General features: G+C 40.0%; 1 protein-coding gene across 3 annotated transcripts in view; it reads left to right on the top strand.

Annotated features, from left to right (window-relative positions):
* Positions 1 to 244: 244 nt before the first annotated feature.
* The window catches only part of PRRG1 (proline rich and Gla domain 1), a 98,985-nt gene continuing 78,446 nt past the window's right edge, over positions 245 to 20,783 (top strand). For 2 of the 3 annotated variants that reach the window (XM_065538575.1, XM_045384496.2), the window contains exon 1: positions 245 to 276. The gene's annotated coding sequence lies outside the window, so the exon portion shown is untranslated. Of the gene's footprint in view, positions 351 to 20,783 lie in introns of all 3 variants that reach the window. The other variant, XM_005593273.4, reaches the window with a different exon arrangement.

Genomic DNA, 20,783 nt, shown 5'->3' on the forward strand with positions numbered 1-20,783 from the left:
AAATAAACCCCAAGAGTGGAAAGCTCCAGCAGGATGCCCTGAGCGCTGGTTCTTCCCAGCAGAAGCGGTGGAGGATCCGCCCCTTGTTTCCCACCCTCCGCCCCAGCTCGTTCCCGCCCCTTCTCTCCTAACCCCGCCCCAGCCCAACCCCCGCCTCTTTCCACCTCCCTTCCAGTCCGCTCCCGGTTCCTGGCTCCGGCTAGGCTCAGCAGAAATAGGAGCGCGCAGGCGCGACGTGCGGATCGCAGAACGCCGAGTAGCGGAGCCGGACCCGCTGTGAGTGTGGTGGCCGCGCTGGGTTCCTAGCTGGGGAAACGTGATCGGGGCGAGGCGCCCCAGGAAGGATTGGGGTGTGTGTGGGTGACTTCTGTTCTGCGAGGAGAAACCCGTCAGATGTGCGGTAGCGTTGGTAGCGACGCTGCCTGTGGGCGTCCGGCCAGGGCCGCGTGGGGAGCGGAGTGCATGGTAGCGGGAGTGGGTGAGGGTGGGTATGACGAGAAAAAAATTGAAGGAATAGGGTTCAGAGGCTGGAAGTCCGCACACAGGCTGGGCAGGACCGCGAGGCTTGCCAACGGTGCTGGAGGGTGTCCCAGCTTCAAGTTCAGTTCCCTGCTTGGTGCCTCTGAGGGACGTCCCAGGCTCATCCCCTCCTCCAGCGCTGCTTTCTCTGGTGCCGAGTTGCTAGAAACATTCCCCGTCGGAGGGGAAAGGATTTGGAGGCGGTGGGCTGTCGGCCCGGGCTAGTCCCAAGGAGGGCGTGGCGTTCGTGTGACTTTCCTTTACCCACCCTCGGGAATGTGTCCCTCTTCTGGTCCATTGTGCCCGTGGACATTTTAACAAAGGCTATGACTGTTTTGTAGGCAGTGGCGGGTGACAGTGGGAGGGGGTGCGTGCGAGGTCGGTGGCGGTGCGGCCCTGGGGGACGGGAGAGCGGGGGGAGGGGGAGGCGGCGTGGGGGGAAGTGGAAGGAAGAGAAGAGTCTTCCTGCTTCAGCTTTTTCCTTCTTCCTGGTCCGCTGAATTTGATCACTGGTAGGAACAGCCACAAGAGGGATACGACTGGAAATTAGTGTGTGCGCGTTTGGACTCTGGCTCCAGCCACTGGTTTTTGTGATTGTGCTGTGCATGTATTTTCTACGAGTCCCTTTAGGAGAAAAGCGAAGCTAATAGGATTTGAGAGGAAATAACTGAATGAAAGGATGAAGAGGTGGAGTAACAAAACTTAGAGCTTAATTATTTGTCTGTTGATGGTCATACTATAAAGCCAGACTTTGAAGGATGCGAAGGTGTCCAAGTCAGGGTAAGTGAAAAGTTGGTTAGGCTACTGTTGATTGTTTCTATCAAGAGTGGATTATTGGGCATGTGTGTGGATGTGCTGTCAAGATCTTGGGCCGACTCACTTTAGAACCTTTGAAAATAATATTAAGGATACAAAACACTAGGGCAAATATTGTAATATTGGATAAAGCTCCATATGCTTTCATTTTCAAACTTAGGGACTTTCATGAAAGATAGTATATGTGTTCCCAAGCATAGATGTTGATATTTTTCCTCATTTGTTTTAAGTTAATACAACAAAATAAACTGAACTTCCTCCTCCTCCACCCCTTTCCCTTGATTGTAAATCCTGTTTTATAAACGTTTACTTTCTGAAGTATACTTAAAAACACAATTACCCCCCTAACCCCTACCCCTGCACCAACCCCAGGCATGAGGTGAACAGGATTTCTTCTGGTTTTGTTATGTTATTCTTTCTTAAATTTTCCCAAATTTGGGGCAGGTGGGGGACGGGGAGTGTTAGGGATGCCTTTTCTCTTTTCTAGTGCCTGATAGACTTAGCCTAATTCACTTCTCGAAAAATTTTGCCATCTACTCCAGAGTGAATTAATCACACCTTTTTCTGTTAAATTTATATCACTTGCCTTTTTTCTCCATTACTACTAGACCCTCAGTCTTCTATGTTACACTTATACCTAGAGCTGCCTGGCATGTGGTAAGCACCTAATATACTCACTTACAGATATATATTAATAAATGCTGTTAGAAAGGTAGTAATTCATAGGCTGGGCGCAGTGGCTCACTCCTGTAATCCCAGCACTTTGGGAGGCGGAGGCGGGCAGATCACGAGGCCAGGAGATCGAGACCATCCTGGCTAACACGGTGAAACTGCGTCTCTACTAAGAATACAAAAAAATTAGCCGGGCGTGGTGGTGGACGTCTGTAGTCCCAGCTACTCTGAGGCTGAGGCAGGAGAATGGTGTGAACCCGGGAGGTGGAGCTTGCAGTGAGCCGAGATGGCGCCACTGCACTCCAGCCTGGGCAACAGACTCCGTCTCAGAAAAACAAAGAAAAGAAAAGAAAGATAGTAATTCATATTGCGTAAAGTTCATGGGATAATACAAGAAATTCAGAATTCTGAAATTATATTTAATATTTGAGCAGCATTATTTGGAATATGGATAAGCACTGAGTGTGGAAATATGTTCTCATGTATTAGTCATAGTTTATCCTTCTAAAAAGAGGTGCAAAAACTCTACAGATAAAGGGAAAATAGGGATCAGAAAAAGGTGAAGTTTTTAAAAAGGCCAATTTCTGATACTAAAACTAGTGAAGTTAACTATTTGTAGAAAGACACAAATAGGTTGCTGCTGGAATTTAGGAAGTACTGCAAATGAATCAAGTTGCCAGATGGTATTCTCTGAAGGGTGATATAACTAAAACAAGCTGTGACCTAACCAGTTGTATTATACTCCTTTAAAATCTTAAAGTATTTTCAGCCTTTGGCTAATGGGTCTCTTCATGTTATAGTTCCCTGATAGGCTTGGTCTAACCATTTCTGTCAACCTGCCTTTGACATCTCTCTTAACTCCGCCAGGATCACTGGCCTTCCAGTTACCTCCGGCTCCTAACAGGAATTATCTTCCCCCTGCTCCTCACCTCCAGCCTTCTTCTCCTGAGTGGATTTATGTATTTGAGAAAATACCGTGAGCAGATGGTCACTTACTTTATAAAAGAATGGAATTGGTTCTTTAGTTTAAAAATAAGTCAGGATTGGCTACCTGCTTAGTCTAGCCTTCTGTGCATGCAAAGCAGACAGAGAACTATGACCATTAGTAACCCTTATTTTTCTTCATTTTTCCCTTATTCATCTAAATGCAAAAGCACTTTTTAAAAATTTCACTTTTAAAAATAACATTAGTCATTGTTCCCAACACACTTCAAGTTAGTCCCTGTTTTATTTTTTATTTTTTATTTTTTTTGAGACAGAGTCTCTTTCGCCCAGGCTGGAGTGCAGTGGCGCAATCTCAGCTCACTGCAAGCTCTGCCTCCCGGGTTCACGCCATTCTCCTGCCTCAGCCTCCTGAGTAGCTGGGACTACAGGCGCCCGCCACCACACCCGGCTAATTTTTTGTATTTTTGGTAGAGACAGGGTTTCACCGTGTTAGCTAGCCAGGATGGTCTCGATCTCCTGACCTTGTGATCCGCCCGCCTCGGCCTCCCAAAGTGCTGGGATTACAGGCGTCCCTGTTTTTTTGACTAAAACTTAAAACTCGGGGAGGAAGAGTAGCATCCATAAAACTTTTTTTAAAGTTCTGCATCATCTGTGGACCTACTGAATGAAAAAATATTTGAAACCAACCATTGTGATTATGCCTTCCGTCTTAAAACATTCCTCACTTAGACTTCCTCCTCATATTTCTGATTTTTTCCTCTAATTCTTTGACCAGTTAACCTCAGTCACCTCCACAGTCTTCTTAGGGTTCTGTTCAAAACTCTTTTTCTCACTGTATGTACAATAGTCAAGGGCATGGAAATTGGAGGGATCGAAAATTGGAGGCAAGACAAGAATTTACACTCTTCTTTCTGAGCATTAGTTTCCTCACTTGTGAAAATGATAATTATAATACCTGATAATTAATATCAGGTATATAGTGATGTGATGCATAATTACATTTTGGTCAACTATGGACAACATGCATGATGATGGTTTCCACAAGATTATAATGGAGCTGAAAAACCTGGTGACTTTGTAGCCTTTGTAATATCACAGTGCAGTGCATTACAGTATATAGCACTTGATAATAATATTAAATAACTATGCTAATGGTTTATTTACTATACTCTACTTTTTAATTATTATTTTAGAGTATACTCCTTCTACTTATATAAAAAATGTAAAACAGCCTCAGATAGGTCCTTCAGGAAGGCAAGAAGACGACATTGTTATCATAGGGGGTGATGTCTCTACGCATGTTATTGCCCCTGAAAACCTTCCAGTGGAACAAGATGTGAAAGTGGAAGAGTGATATTGATGATCCTGACCCTGTGTAGGTCTAGGCTAATGTGTGTGCTTGTGTCTTAGTTTTTAATAAAAATGTTTAAAAGGTTAAAAAAATTAAATAGATAAAAACTTATAGAATGAGGATATAAAGAAAGAAAATGTTTTTGTACAACTGTCCAGTGTGTGTTTTAAGTTCAGTATTATTACAAAAGAGTCAAAAAGTTTACAACATTAAAAATTTTATGTAGTAAAAAAGTTATAGTAAGTTAAAGTTAATTTATTATTGAGGAAAGAATTACATTTTTTATATGTTTGGTGTAGCCTATGCGGAGAGTGTTTATGAAGACTACAGTAGTGTACAGTAAACGTCCTAGGCCTTCACATCCACTTACCACTCACGCACTGACTTACCCAGAGCAGCTTTCGGTCCTGCAGGCTCTATCCATGGTAAGTGCCCTATACAGGTGTACCATTTTTTATCTTTTATACCTATTTTTACTATATATTTTCTGTGTTTAGATACACAGACATCATTGTGTTATAATTGCCTATTCAGTACAGTAACATGCTGTACAGGATTGTAGCCTAGGAATAATAGGGTATACCATATTGTCTAGGTATATAGTAAGCTATACCATGCAGATATGTGTAAGTACACTCTGTGATGTTGATACAACGACGAAATCACCTAAAGAGGCATTTTTCAGACCATATCCCAGTTGTTAAGCATGTTAAATCACCTAAAGAGGCATTTTTCAGACCATATCCCAGTTGTTAAGCATGACTGCTAACAGCGTATAATGTGTAGCACATAGAAGTACTCTTAAAATATTAGCTGTTGTTATTTATGCTGCTTGTCTGCTGTTTCTTGTGAGCTCCCATTATTTCAGTAGCAATTAACTTCAGAATGTGGATGTATTGATATTTCCCACCCTGTTTGAGCTCCAGTTCTGTATTTGTAGATAACTCCCATGTATTTCCAACAGGTTGCTTAGCATAGTGGTTCTCAAACTTCAGCATGTACAATAATCACAAGATGCATAGATTTCTGGACCCCGTACCCAAAGTTTGTGATGTCTAGGATAGAATCTAAGAATTTCCATTTCTGATAAGTTCATAAATGATGGTGATTCTACTGTCCCTGGGAAAACATTGAGTGGCATTTATCTATATGGCATTCAGACAAGTTGGTGGAGAGGAAGGGAGAGGGGACCAAAAGACCAAAAATTTATAAAAATTAAGAACAGAGTGCACTTGAAGCTGGTAGTGCTTTTTTTTTGTTTGTTTGTTTAAATTGAGATGGAGTCTCGCTCTGTTGCCCAGGCTAGAGTGCAGTGGCGCGATCTCGGCTCACTGCAAACTCAGCCTCCCGGGTTCACGCCATTCTCCTGCCTCAGCCTCCCGAGTAGCTGGGACTACAGATGCCCACCACCATGCCCAGCTAATTTTTTTTGTATTTTTAGTAGAGACGGGGTTTCACCATGTTAGCCATGTGGTCTCGATCTTCTGACCTCGTGATCCGCCTGCCTCGGCCTCCCAAAGTGCTGGGATTACAGGTGTGAGCTACCACGCCCGGCTGGTAGTGCTTTTAAGACTGGAGTTTAGAGTGTCCTCTAAAATGTGGAGAGGATAGGACTGACGGAAGATGCTTGGATTTCATGACCACAAGGTTTTCTTTTGTTTTTGGTGTGTTTCAGGTGCAGATTGTTGGTTTAATTATACTTCTCAGTTAGTATTATATAATTATTATTATGACCAGGAGAACATATCACAGGTATTTGTTTGTTTGTTTGTTTGTTTTTTGAGACAGGGCCTTTCTCATGCCCAGACCGGAGTGTAGTGGCACAAACACGGCTCACTGAAGCCTCAACCTCCTGGGCTCAAGCAATCCTCCCACCTCAGCTTCCCGAGTAGCTGAGACAACAAGTGTGTGCCACTATGCCCAGCTAATTTTTAAATTAAAAATTTTTTTTTGAGATGAGGTCTTACTATATTGCCCAGGCTGGTCTCAAACCCGGGCTCAAGTGATCTTACCACCTCAGCCTCCCAAAGCGGTGCAGTTACAGGCGTGAGCCACCATACTCAGACATAGAGGTAATGGTTCTTAATCTGGTGTGTGCATCAGACTGTCGTAGGGAGCTGTTTCAAACAATACACTTAAGTTTAGTGCCCCTCCCCACAGTATTGACTCATAAAATCTGGATTTCAGGGTGTGGGATCTAGGCATGAAAAAATTCCCTGGTTAAGAGTCATGTCTTCAGCAATGGTGGGCAGAATATGGAAGCACGGAAAATAAAAGTTTTATTGGTAAATTGTGGTGAAAGGAGAATAGAAGAAAAAGACTGGAGTTTGAAGATTTTTAGAGTTCAAGAAAATGGGAGTATGTAAAAGAGAGGTGAAAAGCCTGCTGAAGTCAAGGAGCGATTGAATGTGTAATATTATGAACATATAATTGATGGAATACGGTACTGGAGCAGGAGAGAATGGAATTAGTGGGTACCATAAAAAGAGAGGAGAAAAGAGTGAAAAAGAGCAAATTTAAAGCTGGAAGTGGGAGAAGCTGAAAGAACTCTCTTTAAGGAAGGTTTGTTTGCACACTACTGTTCTTCAGTGGAACTTAAGTAGTCTTGAACTCTTAAGTAAAATGGATTTTTTCAAGTTTAATAATGCTAGCAAATAAATCAATAATTTCAACTGTTCCAGCTACCACTAATGGCTACAAGTGTATTTTTCTTCAACTTAGCTCGAATAATTATTTTTTTGAAATTAAGTCTAGACATGCTGTGTTGTAATGTTATTGCCCTAGCCCTTGCTGTAAGACTGCCATAAGTTTCATATGATTTTCATTCAGTTATTCAACAAGTATTTGTATGATTGTCAATGACCATACATTCTTCTAAACACTGAGGGTATAGCAGTATATAAAACAGTTGTATTTTATTAGAAATTTCTGCCTTTGAGGCGCTTGCATCGTATTTGAGGGAGGCAGATAATAAAGTAAATGAGTAAAATATAAGAAATGTGAGATATATATAATTTTGTATACATATATACTCATAAATATACATATATGTTAAGTGACATGGTGCTGCATTCTTTGGAGAAATACAAAGCAGGGAAGGTGAATGGGGGGACCCATAGGTATTCATCTATAGGTGAATAGAGCATGTTGGAGGGAGGTAATCAGGGAAGACTTCACTGTCAGCAAAGACTTGTAGAAGATAAGAAAACCATTTATTTGGAGGAAGAGCTTCCTAAGCACAGGGAACAACAATTGTAAAAGTCTGGAGGTGGATTCTTTTTGAGACCTTTTAGCTAAAAATAGCAAAATAGTTTTTGCGGTTGGAGTAGCATGAATGAGAAGGGGTGAATAATAAGGCATAGAGTCAGATAAGCAAGAAAGATTGTGGGAATGGTGGGAAGCTTGCAAGAGGAGAAATTTCTGAGTGGGAAGATCAGGAACTACGTACTGCCTGTGTTGAATTTGAGATGATTATTTGATACTCCAGGTAGAATTCATGGGATAGGTATGGGTAAACAGGAAACTCTAGGAATGAATCACAGCATTTTAAGGGAAGAGAAGGGGTCATTCCTTTGCTTTGTTTTTAAATTTAAAAACTTTAGTTTTTAGAGCAGTGTTAGGTTCATGGAAAAATTACAAGGAAAGTACAGAGAGTTCTCACATGCCCCCTCCTCACATACACAACCTCCTGCACTGTCAGGACATCCTGTACCACAGTGGTAACATTTGTTGCAGTTCATGAACCTCCATTGACATATCATAATCACCTAAAGCTAATTGTTTATATTATGGCTCACTCTTGGTATTGTACATTTTATGGATTTGGACGAATGTATAACATATCCACAACTGTATTAATATTATGATATGATATAGTTTCACTACCCCCCAAATTCTCTGTGTTCTGCCTTTTCAACTGCCCTTCCTTCCAGTCCCTGGAAGCCACTGATCCTTCTACTGTCTCCATAGTTTTTCCTTTTTCAAAATGTCATATAGTTGGAATTATAAAATATGCAGCTTTTTCGTATTGGTTTCTTTCACCTAGTAACGTTCTTGAAAGCTTCCTCCGTGTTTTTCTTTTTTTTTTTTTTTTTTTGAGACGGAGTCTCGCTCTGTCACCCAGGCTGGAGTGCAGTGGCCGGATTTCAGCTCACTGCAAGCTCCGCCTCCCGGGTTCACGCCATTCTCCTGCCTCAGCCTCCCCCGTAGCTGGGACTACAGGCGCCCGCCACCTCGCCCGGCTAGTTTTTTGTATTTTTTAGTAGAGACGGGGTTTCACCGGGTTAGCCAGGATGGTCTCGATCTCCTGACCTTGTGATCCGCCCGTCTCGGCCTCCCAAAGTGCTGGGATTACAGGCTTGAGCCACCGCGTCCGGCCCCTCCGTGTTTTTTCATGGTTTAATAGCTTATTTCTTTTTAGTGCTTAATGATACTCCATTGGATGTACTACAGTTTATTCATTCCCCTACTAAGAAATATCTTGGTTGCTTCCAAGTTGTAGTAATTATAAATAAAGCTATTATAAATATCTGTGTGCAGTATTTTATGTGGACATAGATTTTCAATTCATTTGAATACAAAGGAGCTCAATTGCTGGATCATATGGTGAGAATATAGTAGTCCCCCTCCCCATCCATGGTTTCACTTTCTACATTTCCAGTTACCAAAGGTCAACTATGGTCTGAAAATGTTAAATGGAAAATTCCAGAAATAAATGTCATAAGTTTTAAATTTTGTGCCATTTTGACATGATGAAATCTCGCACCAGCCTACCACATTCTAAGACATGAATCATCCCTTTATCCCGTGTATCCATGCCGTATATGCCTTTCACCCATTAGTCACTAAGTAGCCATCTAGGTTGTCAGATCAAAAAAACATAGCGTATATAGGAGTTGGTACTATCCAAGATTTCAGGCATCCTTTGGGGTCTTGGAATGTATTCCCCATGGTTAAAGGAGGACTACTTTTATGTTTAGTTTTGCAAGAAATTGACAAAGTGTCTTCCAAAGTAACTTACCACTTTTAATCCCATCAGCAATGGATGAGTTTCTGTTGCTCCACATCCTTGCCAGCATTTGGTGTTGTCAGTGTTCTGTATTCTGGCCATTTTAATAGATGTGTAGTGCCAGCTCATTGTTGTTTTAACTTGCAATTCCCTAATGACATACGGTGTTGGGCTTTCCATATGTTTATTTGCCATCTGTATCCATCTGTATATCTTCTTTGGTGAGGTGTCCACATATGTAGTCCATTTTCTTTCTTTTCTTTTTTTTTTTTTTTGAGACAGAGTCTTGCTCTGTTGCCCAGGCTGGAGTGCAGTGGCCGGATCTCAGCTCACTGCAAGCTCCACCTCCCGGGTTCACGCCATTCTCCTGTCTCAGCCTCCCCAGTAGCTGGGACTACAGGTGCCCGTCACCTCGCCCGGCTAGTTTTTTGTATTTTTTAGTAGAGACGGGGTTTCAGCGGGTTAGCCAGGATGGTCTCGATCTCCTGACCTTGTGATCCGCCCGTCTCGGCCTCCCAAAGTGCTGGGATTACAGGCTTGAGCCACCGCGCCCGGCTGTAGTCCATTTTCAAATCAGGTTTTTTTTTTTTTTTTTTTTTTCTCATTGCTGAGTTTTAAGAATTGTTTGTATATTTTGGATAATAGTACTTTATATGTTATGTCTTCTGCAAATATTTTCTCACAGTCTGTGGCTTGACTTCTCATATTCTTGACAGTGTATTTTGCTGAGTAGAAGTTTATAATATTAAATCAAGCTTACCCATCCTTTCATGAATCATACTTTTGGTGTTATAACTAAAAACTCACTACCATATCAGAGGTCATGTAGATTTTTTCCTATGTTCTAGGAGTTTTATAGTTTTGTATTTTACATTTAGGCCTATGATCCATTTTGAGATTTTTTATGAAGGGTGTAAGGCCACATCTAGATTCATTTTTTTTTTGTATGTGGATGTCCAGTTGTTCCAGCATCATTTGTTGAAAAGTCTGTCTTCATTGTTTTGCCTTGGCTCCTTTGTCAAAGATCAGTTGACGATGTGGATATATCTCTCTATTCTGTTACATTTATCTGTTTGTCCATTCTTTGGCACTGTCTTTATTACTGTAGTTTAATAGTAATTATTGAAATTGGGTAGTGTCAGTCCAGCAACTTTGTTGTTCTGCAATATTGTCTTGGCTATTCTGTATCTGCTGCCTCTCCATATAAACTTTACAATCAGTTGTTTTTAAAAAAAATTCACAAAATCACTTGCTGGGATTTTGATTGGGGTTGCATTGAATTTGTAGATCAAGTTGGAAAGAGCTGATATCTTGAGACTACTGAGTCTTCCTATCCATGAACATGGGATATCTTTCCATTTATTTAGTCTTGATTTTTTTCCCAGTGGAGATCTTGCTCATCACTGATGTATAGGAAAAGAATTGACTTTTATTTATTAACCTTGTATCCTGTAACCTTACTATTATCACTTATTAGTTCCAGGAGATTTTCTTTTATTTATTTATTTTTTATTATTCTTTAAGTTCTAGGGTACATGTGCACAACGTGCAGGTTTGTTACATATGTATACATGTGCCACATGTTGGTGTGCTGCACCCATTAACTCATCATTTACGTTAGGTATATCTCCTAATGCTATTCTTCCCTCCTCCCCCCACCCCAAAACAGGCCACGGTGTGTGATGTTCCCCTTCCTGTGTCCAGGTGTTCTCATTGTTCAATTCCCACCTATGAGTGAGAACATGTGGTGTTTGGTTTTCTGTTCTTGCGATAGTTTGCTGAGAATGATGGTTTCCAGCTGCATCCATGTCCCTACAAAGGACATGAACTCATCCTTTTTTATGCCTGCATAGTATTCCATGGTGTATACATGCCATATTTTCTTACTTCAGTCTGTCATTGATGGACATCTGGGTTGGTTCTAAGTCTTTGCTATTGTGAATAGTGCCGCAATAAACATATGTGTGCACGTGTCTTTATAGCAGCATGATTTACACATGAGAGTATATGTGTTCAGTAGACTCTGTATGTGTGTGTATGGAGAGCGTATGTATACCCAGTAATGGGATGGCTGCGTCAAATGGTATTTCTAGTTCTAGATCCTTGAGGAATCGCCATGCTGTCTTCCACAACAATTGAACTAGTTTACGGTCCCACCAACAGTGTAAAAGTGTTCCTATTTCTCCACATTCTCTCCAGCACCTGTTGTTTCCTGACTTTTTAATGATCGCCATTCTAACTGCTGTGAGATGGTATCTCATTGTGGTTTTCATTTGCATTTCTCTGATGGCCAGTGATGATGAGCATTTTTTCATGTGTCTGTTGGCTGCATAAATGTCTTCTTTTGAGAAGTGTCTGTTCATATCCTTTGCCCACTTTTTGATGGGGTTGTTTGATTTTTTTTCTTGTAAATTTCTTTGAGTTCTTTGTAGGTTCTGGATATTAGCCCTTTGTAGATGAGTAGATTGCAAAAATTTTCTCCCATTCTGTAGGTTGCCTGTTCACTCTGATGGTAGTTTCTTTTGCCGTGCAGAAGCTCTTTAGTTTAATTAGATCCCATTTGTCAATTTTGGCTTTTGTTGCCGTTGCTTTTGGTGTTTTAGACATGAAGTCCTTGCCCATGCCTATGTCCTGAATGATATTGCCTAGGTTTTCTTCTAGGGTTTTTATGGTTTTAGGTCTAACATTTAAGTCTCTAATCCATCTTGAATTAATTTTTGTTTAAGGTGTAAGGAAGGGATCCAGTTTCAGCTTTCTACATATGGCTAGCTGGTTTTCCCAACACCATTTATTAAATAGGGAATCCTTTCCCCATTTCTTGTTTTTGTCAGGTTTGTCAAAGATCAGATGGTTGTAGATGTGTGATATTATTTCTGAGGGCTCTGTTCTGTTCCATTGGTCTATATCTCTGTTTTGGTACCAGTATCATGCTGTGTTGGTTACTGTAGCCTTGTAGTGTAGTTTGAAGTCAGGTAGCGTGATGCCTCCAGCTTTGTTCTTTTTGCTTAGGATTGTCTTGGCAATGCAGGCTCTTTTTTGGTTCCATATGAACTTTAAAGTAATTTTTTCCAATTCTGTGAAGAAAGTCATTGGTAGCTTAATGAGGATGGCATTGAATCTACAAATTACCTTGGGCAGTATGGCCATTTTCATGATATTGATTCTTCCTATCCATGAGCATGGAATGTTCTTCCATTTGTTTGTGTCCTCTTTTATTTCATTGAGCAGTGGTTTGCAGTTCTCCTTGAAGAGGTCCTTCACATCCCTTGTAAAGTTGGATTCCTAGGTATTTTATTCTATTTGAAGCAATTGTGAATGGGAGTTCACTCATGATTTGGCTCTCTGTTTGTCTGTTATTGGTGTATAAGAATGTTTGTGATTTTTGCACATTGATTTTGTATCCTGAGACTTTGCTGAAGTTGCTTATCAGCTTAAGGAGATTTTGGGCTGAGACAATGGGGTTTTCTAAATATACAATCATGTCATCTGCAAACAGGGACAATTTGACTTCCTCTTTTCCTAATTGAATACCCTTTATTTCTTTCTCCTGCCTGATTGCCCTAGCCAGAACTTCCAACACTATGTTGAATAGGAGTGGTGAGAGAGGGCATCCCTGTCTTGTGCCACTTTTCAAAGGGAATGCTTCCAGTTTTTGCCCATTCAGTATGATATTGGCTGTGGCTTTGTCATAAATAGCTCTTACTATTTTGAGATACGTTCCATCAATACCGAATTTATTGAGAGTTTTTAGCATGAAGGGCTGTTGAATTTTTTCAAAGACCTTTGCTGCATCTATTGAGATAATCATGTGGTTTTTGTCTTTGGTTCTGTTTATATGCCGAATTATGTTTATTGATTTGCATATGTTGAACCAGCCTTGCATCCCAGGGATGAAGCCCATTTGATCATGGTGGATAAGCTTTTTGATGTGCTGCTGGATTCAGTTTGCCAGTATTTTATTGAGGATTTTTGCATCGATGTTCATCAGGGATATTGGTCTAAAATTCTCTTTTTTTTGTTGTGTCTCTGTCAGGCTTTGGTATCAGGATGATGTTAGCCTCATAAAATGAGTTAGGGGGGATTCCCTCTTTTTCTATTGATTGGAATAGTTTCAGAAGGATTGGTGCCAGCTCCTCCTTGTACCTCTGGTAGAATTCAGCTGTGAATCCATCTGGTCCTGGACTTTTTTTGGTTGGTAGACTATTAATTATTGCCTCAATTTCAGAGCCTGTTATTGGTTTATTCAGGGATTCAACTTCTTCCTGGTTTAATCTTGGGAGAGTGTATGTGTCCAGGAATTTATCCATTTCTTCTAGGTTTTCTAGTTTATTTGTGTAGAGGCGTTTATAGTGTTCTCTGATGGTAGTTTGTATTTCTTTGTTGTCAGTGGTGATATCCCCTTTATCATTTTTTATTGCATCTATTTGATTCTTCTCTCTTTTCTTATTAGTCTTGCTAGTGGTCTATCAATTTTGTTGATCTTTTCAAAAAACCAGCTCCTGGATTCATTGATTTTTTTTTTTTTTTTTTTTAAAGGGTTTTTCGTGTCTCTGTCTCCTTCAGTTCTGCTCTGATCTTAGTTATTTCTTGCCTTCTGCTAGCTTTTGAATGTGTTTGCTCTAGTTATTTTAATTGTGATGTTAGGGTGTTAATTTTAGATCTTTCCTGCTTTCTCTTGTGGGCATTTAGTACTATAAATTTCCCTCTACACACTGCTTTAAATGTGTCCCAGAGATTCTAGTATGTTGTATCTTTGTTCTCATCGGTTTCAAGGAACATCTTTATTTCTGCCTTCATTTCATTATGTACCCAGTAGTCATTCAGGAGCACGTTTTTCAGTTTCCATGTAGTTGAGCGGTTTTGAGTGAGTTTCTTAATCCTGAGTTCTAATTTGATTGTGCTGTGGTCTGAGAGACAGTTTGTTGTGATTTCTATTCTTTTACATTTGCTGAGGATTGCTTTACTTCCAACTATGTGTTCAATTTTGGAAAGTGAGATGTGGTGCTGAGAAGAATGTATATTCTGTTGATTTGGGGTGGAGAGTTTTGTAGATGTCTATTAGGTCCGCTTGGGGCAGACCTGAATTCAATTCCTGGATATCCTTGTTAACTTTCTGTCTAATGTTGACAGTGGGGTGTTAAAGTCTCTCATTATTACTGTGTGGGAGTCTAAGTCTGTTTGTAAGTCTCTAAGCACTTGCTTTATGAATCTGGGTGCTCCTGTACTGGGTGCATATATATTTAGGATAGTTAGCTCTTCTTGTTGAATTGATCCCTTTACCATTATGTAATGGCCTTCTTTGTCTCTTTTGATCTTTGATGGTTTAAAGTCTGTTTTATCAGAAACTAGGATTGTAACCCCTGCCTTTTTTTTGTTTTCCATTTGCTTGGTAGATCTTCCTCCATCCTTTTATTTTGAGCCTGTGTGTGTCTCTGCACGTGAGATGGGTCTTGACTCTTTATCCAGTTTGCCAGTCTAAAACAATCAATTCTTTGGAATTTTTCTACATAGACAATCATGTCATGTGTGAACAAAAACAGTTTTATTTTTTCCTTCCCAATCTGTATACCTTTTGTTTCCTTTCCTTGTCTTATCACATTAGATGGGATTTCCAGTATGATTATGAAAAGGAGTGGTGAGAGGGGACATCCTTGCCTTTTTTCTGAGCTTAGAGGGAATGTTTCAAGTCTTACACCATGAAGTATGATGTCAACTGTAGTGTTTTTATAGATGCCCTTTTCCATTTGAGTGAGTTCCCATCTATTCCTAGTTTGTTGAGAGTTTTTTTTTTTTTTTTTTTTTAATTCATGAATCAGTGTTGGATTTTGTTAAGTGCTTTTTCTGCATATATGGATATTATTGTGTATATTTTCCCTTTAGGCCTGTTGATGTTCTGGAGTACATTAATTGGTTTTTGAATATTGAACCACCCTTGCATACTTGTCATATATCTCACTTGATCATAGTGTATAGTTTTTTTGTATGTGGTTGGTGGATACAATTGATAATATTTTGCTGAGGATTTTTCAATCTGTGTTTATGGTAGATATTGGTCTGTAGTTTTCTTTTCTACTAAGTCTTTGGTTTTGGTTTTAGGGTAATTCTGACCTCATGGTATTGCCTTGGCTTCTAACTTCTGGAGAGATTGTAGAGAACTGGTATAGTTTGTTCCTTAAATGTTTGGTAGAATTCAGTGGTAAACCCATCTGGGTGTGGTGCTTTTTGTTTTGCAGGTTATTATTGTTTCAATTTCTTTAATAAATATAGTCCTTTTCACATTGTCTATTTCTTTCGTGAGTTTTGTCACATTGTCTCTTTCAAGGAATTGGTCCATTTCAAGGAATTGGTCCATTTCATCTAGCTTATCAAATTTGTGGGGATAAAATTGTTAATAATATTCCTTTATTAGCCTTTTAATGTCCATGGGATCTGTAGTGATGTCCTTTCTTTTTTTTCTGATAATAATTTGTGTCCCCGCTCTTTTTTTCTTAATTACCCTGGCAAGAAGTTTATTGAATTCATTCATCTTTTCAAAAAACCAGCCTTTGGTTTCATTTATTTTTCCCTATTGATTTTCTTTTTTTTTTTTTTTTTTTTTTTTTTGAGACGGAGTCTCACTCTGTCCCCCTTGCTGGAGTGCAGTGGCCGGATCTCAGCTCACTGCAAGCTCCGCCTCCCGGGTTCAGGCCATTCTCCTGCCTCAGCCTCCCGAGTAGCTGGGACTACAGGCGCCCGCCACCTCGCCCGGCTAGTTTTTTTGTATTTTTTAGTAGAGACGGGGTTTCACCGTGTTAGCCAGGATGGTCTCGATCTCCTGACCTCGTGATCCGCCCGTCTCGGCCTCCCAAAGTGCTGGGATTACAGGCTTGAGCCACCGCGCCCGGCCTTTCCCTATTGATTTTCTGTTTTCAGTTTCACTGATTTCTGCTTTAATTGTATTATTTCTTTTCTCCTATTTACTTCAGGTTTAATTTGCTCTTCTTTTTCTAATTTCCTAGGATGGAAACTTAGATGATTGATTTCAGATCTTTCTTTTTTTCTAATGTGTGCATTCAAGCTATAAATTTCCCTCTAAGCACTACTTTTGCTGCATCCCACAAATTGTGACAAGTTGTATTTTAATTTTCACTTAGTTCAACATATGTTTTTAATTCCTCTTGGGATTTCTTCTTCAATAATCCATGTGTTATTTAAAGGTATGTAGTTTAATCTCTACATATGTGGAGGAATTCCAGCTATCCTTCTGTTAATTGTTTTCTAGTTTAATTACACTATAGTCTGAGAGCTGACATTGCATGATTTCTATTCTTTTAAATTTGCTGAGATATGTCTTATGTCCCAGAATGTGATCTGTCTTGGTGAATATTCCACGTGAGCTTGAGAAAAATGTGCAATGTCTATTGTTGGATGAAGTAGTTTATATATATCAGTAATATCCAGTTAATTGATGGTACTATCGAAGCTGTTGAGTTCAGCCGTTTCCTTACTGCTTGTCTTCAAATAACACTATACCCCTTCATGGGTACAACCTCTTTGTATTGCAACACCTTTCCTACAATGGCAAAGTGATTTGGTTATCCTGAAAACCTGAGGGACCATAGAAATAATGTTATCATTGCAAGTTGCCTTTTGAATCTCCTAAGAAAATAACTGTATGTCAAACCTTAGTTCAGCATTTACTGAACACCTTTGGCATGCAAGCGGTGTGTGTGCTAGCTTTACCTTTTGTAAATTAGCGACATAATTACTTCTCAAGATGTCATTGGGAATAATGAAATGAGAATCAAAGTGCCACAGGGTTGGGGTAATCATAGCTCTTAAAAATGGTCAAAGCCAGGCACGGTGGCTCACGCCTGTAATCCCAGCACTTTGGGAGGCCAAGGTAGGCAGATCACGAGGTCAGGAGATCGAGACCATCCTGGCTAACACGGTGAAACCCTGTCTCTACTAAAAATACAAAAAATTAGCTGGGCGTGGTGGTGGACGACTGTAGTCCCAGCTACTGAGGAGGCTGAGGCAGGAGAATGGCGTGAACCCGTGAGACGGAGCTTGCAGTGAGCCGAGATTGCGCCACTGCACTCCAGCCTGGGTGACAGAGCGAGACTCTGTCTCAAAAAAAAAAAAAAAAAAAAAAAAAAAAAGCTCAATAATTGCTTTGCTTTCTCCATTATTGTGTGGTAATAATTGGTATAGTTATTTTCAACCTCATTCAAATACCGATGATGAATTTTTGATAGCACTTGTTATCTTCTTGAAAGGCTTGGCAATTAAATGCACTAGAATTGAAATAACAATTTCACAATTTGAACTTTCAGGTACATTTTTTCAGTGCCTCAGAATTCGTAACCTATGATGTCTTTGGGAGAATGTGTTATATTTTAATCTTTGAATTTGAGTAAGTTGTCTGTGGTCTATTTCTTCTCTTCTTTCAAAACTGTGTCTGAGATGTGTGTTGTTTTCTGGAGTCCTAGCTAACCAAACACCTCCTTTTTCAGTGCCTTGTTATTGAAAACACTTTATGTTCAGTGAATCTCATCCAATCTGTCTCCAGTGTGCTTGTTCTTTGTGGTTTGGTTTCTAATATTATGCATTCCAATTTTGTAAAAAAAAATCTATATGAGTAACTTGCCACAGTAATCCTTTCTGACATGTTTGCTTCAGGGAAAAAGCAAGAAAAGTCAGAAACATAAGCCTAGTTTTAAAATTTGCTGTCACTGCAAAAAAGTGAATAGAATATATTCCAAGTTTCTTTTTCTGTATTAGTATTACCTATGGGACCAGAATAATTATTTTGGCAAGGATATATTTAATTTCCTATGTAATTTTGTCCTGCTTCAGTATCTTAGTCATTTTTCCTTTGATTTGTCAAAAAAATTATAGAAATAAAAAAAGAAATTTAATTATTTAGGTTTATAAACTGTCTAAAAATGCAAATATTTTTGTTGCATTAAATATGACTATAGTATAAAATAAATACATGTGTTCTTTGAATTTTAAAATTCCTTTAACTTATAATGCAAATAGTAGATATTAACATGTACTTTTTTATATATTTCATTCTCTAAACTATGAATGTTAACACGGTTTATATACTTGACCTTTGCAAAGTTTTGAATAGTCCACTTCTACTGCTGTTGTCCTAGCATTATTTCCTTCCTAATATGGTAGTCGTTTTTTTTAACTTTTCTCCCCAGTCATTTCTTGCCTGTCCTTAACCCAAGTCTGCCCATCTACAGATATTGAAAGCTTCCAACCTTCAGGAACCACCCTTCACATTACTCCTAGAAAGCCCCATCTAACCCTACAGATCAAACTGTTCACTTTCAAAGTTTGTTTGTACCTAACCTTTCTTCTATTTTTTTCTGTTTGCATTTCTCATTTGCATTTCAGTTCTTCACCTTTTAACTGAGGCTAGTTCTCTGCCAGAATCTCAGCCCCATTTAACCAGGGGTCAGAGCATCCATATTGTCTTTGTCTACTTGGTTTCTGGTTGGTTCCCACTACCAGGAATCAGGATGCTGAATATCCCTAGAATCCTTGCCATTGGAGTGGGTAGACTCTAGTCTACTTAGACTGGGACTGTCAAGAGGAAAAGGATGTTTGAGTCCTCAGCAGACTGGGAGGGGGCCTGGAGCAAATCCTGTGTTAAAATGGGATTTTGTTTTTTCCTCTGGGACCCAAACCCACTCTTGACAGTTCTGTTCTTCACATGAGAGTATAGTGATTGTTCATTATTCAGAAGATTGCCCAAATTATTTTCTTCTCTCATCTGTTGAGCAATTCCTGGCCATATAGATTATCTTCCTTAGTAATAATACGAATGATAACAATAATAATAACCATTCTGTGGTGCACCAGATATTTTATTTTTATTGTTTTTTTTTTTTTTTTTTTTGAGGCGGAGTCTCGCTCTGTCGCCCAGGCTGGAGTGCAGTGGCGCGATCTCGGCTCACTGCAAGCTCCGCCTCCCGGGTTCCCGCCATTCTCCTGCCTCAGCCTCCCGAGTAGCTGGGACTACAGGCGCCGCCACCACGCCCGGCTAATTTTTTTGTATTTTTAGTGGAGACGGGGTTTCATTGTGTTAGCCAGGATGGTGTATTGTTTTTTTACCCTGTAAGATATATGGCTTTTATCTCCACTTTCTAGTAAGTACATTGCAGTTCAAAGAGTTTAAGTAGGCCGGGCGCGGTGGCTCAAGCCTGTAATCCCAGCACTTTGGGAGGCCGAGACGGGCGGATCACGAGGTCAGGAGATCGAGACCATCCTGGCTAACACGGTGAAACCCCGTCTCTACTAAAAAATACAAAAAACTAGCCGGGCGAGGTGGCTGGCGCCTGTAGTCCCAGCTACTCGGGAGGCTGAGGCAGGAGAATAGCGTAAACCCGGGAGGCGGAGCTTGCAGTGAGCTGAGATCCGGCCACTGCACTCCAGTCTGGGCGACAGAGCGAGACTCCGTCTCAAAAAAAAAAAAAAAAAAAAAAAGAGTTTAAGTGCCCAAGCTCACTTTGGAGGTATATAGTAGAACTGAAATAATCAAATCAGGTTTCTCTGACATTAAAGCATGGAGCTTTTTTTTAGGAGACCCATTTCATGAAGCATAGTTTTGGGCTGTCTCTTCTCATTCTCAGTTTCACACAGTAAGACTTTGTGTTTATGAAGATAAAATATATATTGAGGATTCACTGTGCATGCATTTCATGCATCTAGCATTACGATCTAACATGGATTAGTGCTTAATGAATATTAACTAAAGGAATGAGTGGAGACTCTGTAAATTTGTTAGAAAGGGTAATCTCCTTGTGCTTAACACAGTGGCAGGCATATGGTAGGTGCTAAAAAATATTTGTTGAATTGATGAGATCAGCTACTCAAATATTGTTGAATTAACGATATTATCCACTATACCTTTCCATTAAAAGAGATGGCAGTGAATTTAAGTAGTTGAGCCATTGATCCAGTTGCCTGGTAAAGGAAAAGATCAGTTTAAATGGATGCTTTTTCCTTTGGATGCCTGAAAGTGTACTTGGTATCATACTTCCAAAAGAAGGCTGTCACTTACTTGCTTCATCTTGACCTTTCACTCATTCACCCCCAAAACTTCTTCCTTGACTTTTGCCTCTTCCCTGGATAATGCCATTAATTCCCACAACTTCAACCTCATTCTTCACACTGAAAATTCTCACATCTGTATCCAGTCAAAATTTTTCCCTGAAGATCCAGAGGCATATACTTGACTGCCTACCTTAAAGTAAACTGTCCAAAAACAGAACTTCTCCCCCTGCCTAACACCCCACCTATATGTCTGCTTTTTCTCCTTTTTTTTCTCATTTTGTTAAATAGGAAGGAGGCCCTGTATTCAGGATAAAGACTTCTGGATCCTGGGTATAAACAGGAATGTGACCACATGGGGTTCCCTTCACCACTCCTTTGGAGCAATCACAGTCCTGGTGCTAGAGTTAAGGCCCCTATATT

This window comes from Macaca fascicularis, chromosome X (assembly GCF_037993035.2).
Source record: "Macaca fascicularis isolate 582-1 chromosome X, T2T-MFA8v1.1".
In the NCBI taxonomy this organism is placed as follows: domain Eukaryota; kingdom Metazoa; phylum Chordata; class Mammalia; order Primates; family Cercopithecidae; genus Macaca; species Macaca fascicularis.